Source organism: Zosterops lateralis, assembly GCF_965231275.1.
Source record: "Zosterops lateralis genome assembly, chromosome: 31".
In the NCBI taxonomy this organism is placed as follows: Eukaryota; Metazoa; Chordata; class Aves; order Passeriformes; family Zosteropidae; genus Zosterops; species Zosterops lateralis.
The window spans coordinates 3,109,575-3,121,137 of NC_139791.1; positions in this window are offsets into that span (position 1 = coordinate 3,109,575).

Genomic DNA, 11,563 nt, shown 5'->3' on the forward strand with positions numbered 1-11,563 from the left:
CCCAGGCTGTCCTACGGTGTCCATGCCCTGCGCCTCTGTCCCTGCAGGCTGTCGTCATCCCCCGGCTGCCCCACCTGGCTGGGCCCTTCCTTTGCTGACAGCTCTGCCTCCTGCCTGCCTCTGCCTGGCCACACACAGCCTTGGGCTTGATACCAAAAAGGGTTAATTCCATTTTTACTGTGCCTGTGAAGTTTTATCCCAGGAACAAGGCATGCAGGGCCTGCTTTCCCAGCAAGGACAGTTGTAAGACAAGTACAAGACATCTGGCTCAGGAGTGCAGGGATAGGTAAAACAAGGAGTGAATCTGGGAACTTGGGGTGGGTGTTATGGTAATGGTTAAATTGTAATACACATGTAGCACTTGTATATAAGGTCACTCTTTTAGAATCACATGTCCATTAAAGTTATGAGTTACCATGGGATGGAAATAAACAATCTATCTTTTAGCTGCTCCTGGCCAAAATTGATAGTCCCCCTTTAAAAGTTCCCTATATGCAAGGGTTCTCCCAGACAAAAGCTGCCAGGACACAGAGCTCTGGCTGGCTTTGGCCCTTGGTGATCATTTCTGATCTCAAGAAAACCCTGAGTAAAGTATTTGAACAGGTCTGACTACTGGAATATCAATGAATCTGTCATCCTCTGAAGAATTCAGATCCTTTCCTGATCATATGTGTCCTTTTTCTTATTGTGCATTATTCATTGAATATTATTTTCAGCTAAAAATATTGCTGTTATTCCACCAGTGTTATCTAACACAAAACACCTCCTCTACTTATGGATCCAGGTCACCTGTAGAAGCAAACACAATAAAGAATCCAGCAGGAATTCTTTGTCTCTGCTCCCATCTGTCCCATCTCTGAAGCTGGAGGTGCAGCCCCAGCACTTGGGAGGGCTCAAGGGGTCACCAGCTCAGCTCCCACACAGAGAACTTGCACACCCTGGGGTGCCCCTTTCAGCCTCAGTGCCCAGAGCCTTTCTGACACCTTCCCCTGGAGCTGCTGCTTCCCTGCAGCCCCGGCCATGGACAGCAGCAGAACCTGGTGTGTCCCGAGCAGCAGAGCCAGCTCAGGGCCCTGTGGGGAGCAGGGCTGGGGCAGCAGGACAAGGCAGCCCAGGCAGCCAGGGCACACCCAGCTGGGGAAAGGGATGTCCAGGGAGAAGAGCGAGGGAGTGTTTCTGTGCCTGCAGGCAGGAATGCAGAGGAAGCTGCTGCTGCAGGCACCAGCTCTGGCCTGGCCCCTCTCTCCCCTGCCCAGGGCTGCTGTGCTGGCCTGGGGAGAGGGGCTGGCACTGGGTGGGCAGAGGCAGCCTGTGCTGGGCATCTCCTGGAGCCAGGAGCAGGAGTTGTGCACTGTCCCTGAGCTCCATTTCCCCTGCCCTGGGGAGCTCCAGCCCTGGGGCTGATGTGGAGTCTGACCTCCCTCTCTGCCCCTCAGCAGCTGCTGAGCCCTTCAAGGGGGCCAGGGCTGTGGGGTGAGTGCACCCAGTGCTGGAGCAGCCCAGAGCAGGCACTGCCATGGGGCTCACCCAGTATGGGCTGGGCTGGGTCATTGTGACACTTCAGGGCCTCATGGAACCAAGGAGAGCAGTGTGGCACTGCAAGGGCTCCTGGAATCAAGGAACTGTTGTGACACAGGGGAGGCCAATGGAACCAAGTGATCCATTGTGACATTGAGGGGCCTCAAGGAACCAAGGGGACATTATGACACTTCAGGGCCTTGTGAAAGCAAAGGGGATCCTTGTGGCACTGTGGGGTCTTGTGTAACCAAGGAGAGCAGTGTGGCACTGCAGGGCCTCATGGAACCAAGGGCCATTTTCAAACTGCAGAGCCAAACAGACCATTGGGACACTCTGGGGTCTAATTGAACTGATGAGGATATGGTGACACAGTGAAACCTTATGGAAACAAGGATCCACTGTGACACTTTGGGATCTCATGTAACCAGGAGTCCAGTTGTGACACTGCAGAGCCAAGGAGATCATTATGACACTACAGGGTCTCATGGAACCAAGGGGCCATTGTGTCACTGCCAGCAACAGTCAGAAAAAAAAAAAAAAAGAAAGAAACTGCTTAACACCAAGGGAGCAGGAAGAATTTATTTGGCCAGATGCACAAGGGGGAATAGATCCTCCCAAATGTGTGCTCTGAGTACAGGAAAGTTCTTGCTTACAGACTGTATTGTACAGAGATATTCAGTGATTGTCACAGAATAAACATATGATAATCATTTCCCTGAAATCCTTTCAGATTTTCTCTCCCCTTCACAGTTGTGTTCTTGTCTCTTGGGGGTGTCTTTGGTGGTCTCTGGTGGTTGGTGATGCCAGAGTCACACCTGACTGCCCAGTGAACTCTTAAAAGTTGGCACAACTGGAGCTGGTTGCTTTCCAATTCTCTTTCTTACACAATGGGCAGTTCCAGGGCCCAATGGGTTTAGAAGAACAACCATCATGTGTGTTCACAAGGTGGAGATGGTTTTACATCTGGCTACATCAGAGCCTCTCTTCTCTTCAAGCCTTCCTAAGTCTCACACTGATGTCTCCTGGAATTCCATCTCCCTCCCCATCCCTCAGCAGCCCTGCCTTTCCCTCCTCCAGCCTTGGTCTCCAGCACAGCCACGGAGGCTCTTTGGGTTCTGGACTTTTCCTGCAGCCACCAAGGCCAGCTGAGCTCTGCCCTTCCCACAGCCAGCCCTGCCCAGCCCAGGCAGTGCCCAGCAATTCCCTGTCTGTGCCTGGCCTTGGCTGTCCCCGCCCCAGCAGCAGCTCCGTGGCCCCTTTGTGCCGCGCTGGCCCAGCCATGGTGCCACAGCCCCTGTGCAGGCCCAGGGCAGGACAGGAGCCCTGCGGGTGGGAACGGCCCCTGTGCCGTGGTGCCCACGGCAGCCTTGGGGCTCTGTGCCCCATGGCCTCCGTGCTGGGCAGCCTCTGCCAGCTCCTGCACAGCCCGTGGCCCCTGTGGGCCTGCACAGACAGCCCTGCCCCGGGCTCTGCCGGGCTCTGGGCCAGCAGAGAGGCCGGGCAGGGCTGGCCATGGCCGGGAACAGCCCTGAGCCCCGCAGGAGGATGGAGCTGGGCCACAGCCAAAGTGCCCCCAGACCTGGGCCCAGCAGCCAGGGCTGCCAACGCCTGGGGACAGAGGCTGCCATTGGGGACAAATGTCCTGGGCCCCCTCCCTGCTCTGTCCATGCCACCAAGGGCACAGAGCAGCCTCCTCTCTGGGCCACTTGCCTGTTTTCAATGCCTTCCCCAGGCGCTGGCCCTGCCCCACCAGGCCTGGGCTGAGTCCTGCCCCTGCACGCTCCCCCAGGCTGAGATGGACACTGATGGTTTCTGTGCCAGGCTCTCTCAGCCCAGCCCAGCTCCCTGCCAGCTCTGCCAGCTGCCCTGAGCTCTGTGCAGCACCAAGGGCCTCTCCCCAGCACAGCCCAGCCGGCTCTGGCCCCACAGCTCTGCTCAGCCCAGGCTGCTCTGGGCAGGGGCCCCACGGCCTCAGCCCCTCTCAAGGGCACAGCAGCAGCTGCAGCTCACACAGGGCTCAGCCCCAGCCATGGGGAAACCTGCCTGGCCAAAGGAAAAGGAGGCTCCCTGGGTGCCCTGCTCTCCTCTGCAGGAGATCCTGAGAGCTCTGCAGCCCCTGCTGCCATCCCATCTGCCCAGGCCAGCACAACAGCCCCTTGTGCCCTTGTGGCCCTCAGGAGCTGTTCCTGCTCCAGGCCCAGGGCCCATCCCAGAGCTGGGGCAGCCACAAAGCTCTGCCCATTTCTGTTCATTGCTGCTCTGATCAGGATGGATCCTCAGCCACTTGCAGGTTGCTGATGAATTTTCCTTTTCCAGAGGCCTCTTATTTCTTAAACTCTTCAGTTGAGAAATTCCTTGACAAAGGCTCATTAGCATTTGTTCAAAATACCCAAACAAGACAAGCCTCTGGGAATAACTCAAGTCTTCAATTCTTCTGTGGTTTATTAGACAGATTTCAGAAGTGTATTCAAAGTGAATATGCTATATTGAAAGCAATGTGAAGAGAATTGTTTTCTCCAGTTTTCTTTTTCTGTTTCTACATTGATATCAGCAATCCCCAGTTGATATTGATCCCCAGCACCTCCTAGTGCAGCCTGAATAGATCTGAAAATCAAGACCCTTCATGGCTGACCATCAATCACACTTTGTCCCTACCCCCACCCCACCATTTCCCTCATCCAGCCCCTAGCACTCAGAGCAGCCTTGTGCAAATCTCAGCTTCCTCCACTCCAGGCTGCACCTGCAGCTTTCAGCTCCTTGGCACCAACTCCCACCTGCTTTCCTTGCAAAAGGAGCTGCCTGAGACACACACGGATGTTCATTTATTGGTAGCAAACAAAACCAAGGGAAGGCACAGCTCCATAACAAGCAAAAGTCATTCTTCTGCTGTATATTAGATCCACTTTCCACATCAGATGGTCTCAAACCAATGGTAAATACATTCTGTGCCCAGCACAGATCCCAGGATGCCCCAAACCCTCCCTGCCCCAAGTTTGTCCACATTTGCTCTTTGCACACACAAGTCACACGCTGAAGAAAGGAGCTCTCTCCAAGCCCACAGGGAGGACAAGAGAGAGAGTGGATGAAGAGGTCCCTTGTGCAGAGCTACAGCTGCACTAATCCCAGTATTCTGGGCTCACAGGAACTGAATCCAGCACCCTCTGCAGCATCTGTTCCCTGGGTCCAACTCTGGATGGCCAGGCCCAAGGAGTGCTGGGGAATGGAGTCACATCCAGGGGTGTCCCCAGGGCTCAGGATTGGGGCCAGGTCAGTTAAATCTCTTGATGGATGATCTGGATGAGGCACTGAGGGCCCCCTCAGTCAGTTCCCAGTGAGCCCAGGCTGGGTGGGAGTGTGGCTGTGCTGGAGGGCAGGAAGCTCTGCAGAGGGATCTGGACAGGCTGCAGCCATGGGCCCAGGACAATTGGCTGAGGTTCAACAAGGCCAAGGGCCAGCTCCTGCCCTGGGCTCACAACCACCCCAAATCCCTGGGTGTGCCCTGCCCCTGATCCCCACAGCCTGTCCTGTTCCCTTCATCTCTGCATTGACAGGGACTTTCTGGGACAAGGCAGCTCTGCTCTGGGTATGGAGGGAGGTGCAAGTGCAACCACTGGAGTGGGAACCAGAACTCATCAGGTTTGTGTCCTTTGGGGTTGGCAACTGATGGGACTCAGAGGCACAGAAAATGTCTCTTCATTGCCAACTTAAAATATGTTAACCTGATAAATTTTAAGAGACATTGAAACTGTTCCCTCAGCAATGTGAGACAGCCCAGGAACGTCTGACATGTCCACCATTCACAAGGGATTCCTGTACAAAATCAATTTTAGACAAAGATGATTCTGTGATAGATATAAACACAGTTCAGTTGTTGAATCAGGATGTTCTGTGTGAAGTGGGGATAAAACATCCTGAACAATTCCTGACTTGCAAAGCTGTCAGTTGTGGATGGAGAAGGGAGTCAGGCTGCTTTTGGTGGTGTTTTCAGCCTGTGCCGAAACCAGCCTGACTCATTTCATCTCCTCCTGTCCTGGCTGAAGCTCCCCTCTTGCCCCTTCCACCCATTGTCTGTTGTCTCCCACCAGGCCCCCAGTGAAGAGCCTGGCTCTGTGTTCTCCATCACCTCCTGGCTGGCACTGCCAGGCTGGGATCAGGAGCCCCTCAGCCTTCCCTGCTCAGGGCTGGACAAGCCCAGCTCCCTCAGCCTCTCCTCACAGCCCAAGGGCTGCAGCCCCACCTTGGAGTCCTTCCCTAACCCTGCTGCAGCTGCCAGACATCTTTCCTGCCCTGGGGAACCCAACCCAGGCCACAGTGACCTGGATAATCCATGTCCCTGATGTCCTGGTCACACAGCCCAGCCCCTTGTCCCCGTGTCAGGCTCTGGGTTTGATCAAACTGTGATGGAGGCTGGGGCAGTGACCAACCCAGTGATCTCACGCAGTCCTGCTGGGAAGTCGCACAGTCCCCCTGTGATGTCACAGACTGCTCTGTGATGTCACACAGCTGGTCTCTAATGTCACAACCAACTCTGTGCTGTCATTGTCTGTTCTATGGTGTCAGACCTTTTCCCAGTTGTACACCACGATGACACAAAGACTCTCACTTCAGAAGGTTGAAAAGGTGAATACCCCATTTCTGGGAAGCGTTTCTGCTTTCACAGTATTTTACACAGCCCAATTTGATTGCTGTCAAGAAAACAAAACTGTTCAATCACATTAATCACACATTAGTCAGACAAGAGAGACATCAAGAAAAGCCCATCCTAGGAGAAAATATGTAAATATGTAAATATGTAAAAAAAAAAAGTTCTTGCCGTTAGCGAAACATGTCTCATGTTTAAAGAAATTCTCTGGGAAAGGAATTTCAGAAACCAAAATATGTCAGGCACAAACAAGATCTCTGCCCTGTGATGTCACAGAGATGTCCTATGATGTCATAGCTGCCCAATGACCTCACATAACACACTCTATGAGGTCATAGCCCACTACGTGACCTCATGTTTCCAGATAATAACTGGTCTACACCTGGTGAGCTAACACAATGCTTGTCCTCCAAAATTACTGGCCCATGGAAACCTCACAATGCCCATTGTGTTAGCCGAGGAAAGAACACACAATCGCGAAATTGTATGCGGTGCTTTATTTCAGAGCTCTGGAAGCCGGGGGTCTTGGACGACCCAGATCTCGGCTTGTCCAACATGCTTTATGGTTACAATTTTATACCTTTCTTGTTACATAAGGATTCGTGTTAATCATTAAACCCCATTGTTCCATTGATTCCATCCCGAGGAACAATAGTCTGTGTGATTCTTGCTCAAGATTCTGGTTAGAGAAAATAATCATATTTAGTTACCAAACTGATATTACAATTGACAATTCTGGCATGCGTCTTGCTAATGATTATATTGGGACAGATCCCCCTGACCTAACTTTATTCTTTTAGGGCCTGTGCGTTCTACCAAGGTTCCCCTTTTCTCTCCCCCTACCACCTGTGCAAAGTCATGCTTTATACTTCATTTAATTAAAACAATAGCACGGAATAACATCCTGGTTACAAGTGGAGCCAATCCCTGTTTTTGGGCCCTTGCTATTTTAGAAATCAATTTACCCTATGTTATCAATTGTGTAAGAAGGGGAACTGGAAGTTCAGCAGCCTCAGTGTCCTGCCAGCTAAGCCAGACTGACTGGAACACTGGGGTATGTGACCACCAGGGACCACCAGAGAGATCCCCAGGACAGAAAAGTGCAGAGGGGGAGGCTGCTCTGTGCCCTTGGTGGCACTGACAGAGCAGGGAGGGGGCCCAGGACATTTGTCCCCAATGGCAGCCTCTGTCCCCAGGCGTTGGCAGCCCTGGCTGCTGGGCCCAGGTCTGGGGGCACTTTGGCTGTGGCCCAGCTCCATCCTCCTGCGGGGCTCAGGGCTGTTCCCGGCCATGGCCAGCCCTGCCCGGCCTCTCTGCTGGCCCAGAGCCCGGCAGAGCCCGGGGCAGGGCTGTCTGTGCAGGCCCACAGGGGCCACGGGCTGTGCAGGAGCTGGCAGAGGCTGCCCAGCAGGGAGGCCATGGGGCACAGAGCCCCAAGGCTGCCGTGGGCACCACGGCACAGGGGCCGTTCCCACCCGCAGGGCTCCTGTCCTGCCCTGGGCCTGCACAGGGGCTGTGGCACCATGGCTGGGCCAGCGCGGCACAAAGGGGCCACAGAGCTGCTGCTGGGGGGGGACAGCAAGGCCAGGCACAGACAGGGAATTGCTGGGCACTGCCTGCCCTGGGCAGGGCTGGCTGTGGGAAGGGCAGAGCTCAGCTGGCCTTGGTGGCTGCAGGAGAAGTCCAGAGCCCAAAGAGCCTCCATGGCTGTGCTGGAGACCAAGGCTGGAGGAGGGAAAGGCAGGGCTGCTGAGGGATGGGGAGGGAGATGGAATTCCAGGAGACATCAGTGTGAGACTTAGGAAGGCTTGAAGAGAAGAGAGGCTCTGATGTAGCCAGATGTAAAACCATCTCCACCTGCTGAACGCACATGATGGTTGTTCTTCCAAACCCATTGGGCCACTGAACTGCACACTGCCTGTTGTGAAAGAAAGAGAATTGGAAAGCAACCAGCTCCAGTTGTGCCAACTTTTAAGAGTTCACTGGGCAGTCAGGTGTGACTCTGGCATCACCAACCACCAGGGACCACCAAAGACACCCCCAAGAGACAAGAACACAACTGTGAAGGGGAGAGAAAATCTGAAAGGATTTCAGCGAAATGATTATCATATGTATGTTTATTCTGTGACAATCACTGAATATCTCTGTACAATACAGTCTGTAAGCAGGAACTTTCCTGTACTCAGCATGCACATTTGGAAGGAGCTCCATTGTGCATCTGGCTGAATAAATTCTTCCTGTTCCCTTGGTGTTAAGCAGTTTTTTGGTGTTTTTTTTGTTTGTTTGTTTGTTTGATTTGTTTTTTGTTTTTTTTTTCCTTTTTTTCTTTTTTTCTTTTTTTTTCCGGACTGTTGGTAACAGTGTCCCAATGGCTCCTTGGTTCCATGTTGCCCCAAAGTGACACAATGGCTCCTTGGTTCCATGAGACCCTGTAGTGTCATAATGATCTCCTTGGCTCTGCAGTGTCACAACTGGACTCCTGGTTACATGAGATCCCAAAGTGTCACAGTGGATCCTTGTTTCCATAAGGTTTCACTGTGTCACCATATCCTCATCAGTTCAATTAGACCCCAGAGTGTCCCAATGGTCTGTTTGGCTCTGCAGTTTGAAAATGGCCCTTGGTTCCATGAGGCCCTGCAGTGCCACACTGCTCTCCTTGGTTACACAAGACCCCACAGTGCCACAAGGATCCCCTTTGCTTTCACAAGGCCCTGAAGTGTCATAATGTCCCCTTGGTTCCTTGAGGCCCCTCAATGTCACAATGGATCACTTGGTTCCATTGGCCTCCCCTGTGTCACAACAGTTCCTTGATTCCAGGAGCCCTTGCAGTGCCACACTGCTCTCCTGGGTTCCAAGAGGCCCTGAAGTGTCACAATGGCCTCTTGGTTCTATGGGGCCCCAGGGTGTTACAATGGCCCGTTGGTTCTGCAGTGTCACAAAGGACACTTGGTTCAATGAGGCCCCAAAGCGTCACAATGGTCTCTTTGGTTCCAAGGGGATCTGCACAATCACCATGGACATTTGGTTCATTGAGATACCACATGTCACAATGCTCTCCTTGTTTTTTGTCTTGTCACAAAGGCCCTGGGGCACCCCAGGATCACAAGGGTCTCCTTGGCTCCACAGTGTGACAATGCACCCTTGGTTACAGGAAGCCCTGCAGTGTCACAATGGACATTTGCAGGGCTGGTACACGTCTGCTCTGGAGCCAGGCTGAGAGAGCTGGTGCTGTTCAGCCTGGGTGTGTGAAGGCTCCAGGGAGACATTGGCGCCCATTCCAGCACCTAAAGGAGCTTTGAGAGAGCTGGAGAGGGACTTTGGACAAAGGCCTGGAGTGACAGGACAAGGGAAAATGGCCATGAGGGGAAACTGGGAAGGTTTAAATAGGATATTGGGAAGAAATTCTTCCCAGTGAGGGTGGTGAGGCCCTGGCACAGGTTACCCCGAGAGGCTGCAGACTCCCCACCTCTGGAAGTGTTCCAGGCCAGGTCACATGGAGCAATATGGTCCAGTGGAAGGTGTCCCTGCCCATGGCAGGAGATTGGAACTGGATGATCTTTATGATGGATGGATGGATGGATGGATGGATGGATGGATGGATGGATGATTCAAACTGCCTCTGCCCACTCAGTGCCAGCCCCTCTCCCCAAGCCAGCACAGCAGCCCTGGGCAGGGGAGAGAGGGGCCTGGCCAGAGCTGGGGCCTGCAGCAGCAGCTTCCTCTGCATTCCTCCCTGCAGGCACAGAAACACTCCCTCGCTCTTCTCCCTGGACATCCCTTTCCCCAGCTGGGTGTGCCCTGACTGCCTGGGCTGGCTTGTCCTGCTGCCCCAGCCCTGCTCCCCACAGGGCCCTGAGCTGGCTCTGCTGCTCGGGACACACCAGGTTCTGCTGCTGTCCATGGCCGGGGCTGCAGGGAAGCAGCAGCTCCAGGGGAAGGTGTCAGAAAGGCTCTGGGCACTGAGGCTGAAAGGGGCACCCCAGGGTGTGCAAGTTCTCTGTGTGGGAGCTGAGCTGGTGACCCCTTGAGGCCTCCCAAGAGCTGGGGCTGCACCTCCATCTCCAGAGGAGATGGGACAGATGGGAGCAGAGACAAAGAATTCCTGCTGCATTCTTTATTGTGTTTGCTTCTACAGGTGACCTGGATCCATAAGTAGAGGAGGTGTTTTGTGTCAGATAAAACTGGTGGAATAATAGCAATGTTTTTTAGCTGAAAATAATATTCAATGCATAATGCACAATAAGAAAAAAAGACACGTATGTTCAGAAAAGGATCTGAATTTTTCAGAAGATGACAGATTCATTGATATTTCAGTAGTCAAACCCATTCAAATACTTTGCTCAGGGTTTTCTTGAGATCAGAAATGATCACCAGGGGCCAAAGCCAGCCAGACCTCTGTGTCCTGGCAGCTTTTGTCTGGGAGAACCCTTGCATACAGGGAACTTTTAAGGGAGACTATCAATTTTGGCCAGGAGCAGCTAAAAGATAGATTGTTTATTTCCATCCCATGGTAACTCATAACTTTAATGGACATGTGATTCTAAAAGAGTGACCTTATGTACAAGTGCTACATGTGTATTACAATTTAGCCATTACCATAAAACCTACCCCAAATTCCCAGATTCTATCCTTGTTTTTCTCTATGACTGCACTCTTGAGCCAGATGTCTTCTTCCTGTCTTACAACCATCCTTGCTGGGAAAGCAGGTACTGCATGACTCCTTCCTATCCTAAAACATCACAGGCAAAGTAAAAATGCAATGAACCCTTTAGGTATCAAATCCAAGGCTGTGTGTGGCCAGGCAGAGGCAGGCAGGAGGCAGAGCTGTCAGCAAAGGAAGGGCCCAGCCAGGTGGGGCAGCCGGGGGATGACGACAGCCTGCAGGGACAGAGGCGCAGGGCATGGACACCGTAGGACAGCCTGGGCTGCACAGGGCACAGGGATGGGCAGCAGCTGCAAGGCCCTGACACAGCCAACTCCTGCAGCACTTGGGCCATGGCTGCTGGGCCTGGGCCTGAGCCATCAGCAGGAGACAAGTGACCCTTGCAGCCCTGGGGCCTCATTGCCTCCTTGGCCCTGCTCAGCAGCCTGGCAGGGGCTGCCCCATGGTGCTGCCCTTGGCATTGCACATCCCCACATCCCAGTGGCCTGGGAAGAGCCCTGAGCACTGAGGGAGGGACAGGATGTGCCTTGGCAGGGGCTGGGGCTCAGGCCTTGGCCCTTGGCATTCCTGAAACACATCCAGGTTTGCTCAGCATCAGAGACACCTTTGCCTTGTTTGTCCCCACCTGTCATCACTGCCTGCAGTGTTCTGCTCTAACTGGAACCTGGGGACACTTTCTCCGTTGAGTCTCTCTGTGAGTCCCATTAAAACTTCAAGAAACTTCAGTGTTTCGATTTAAT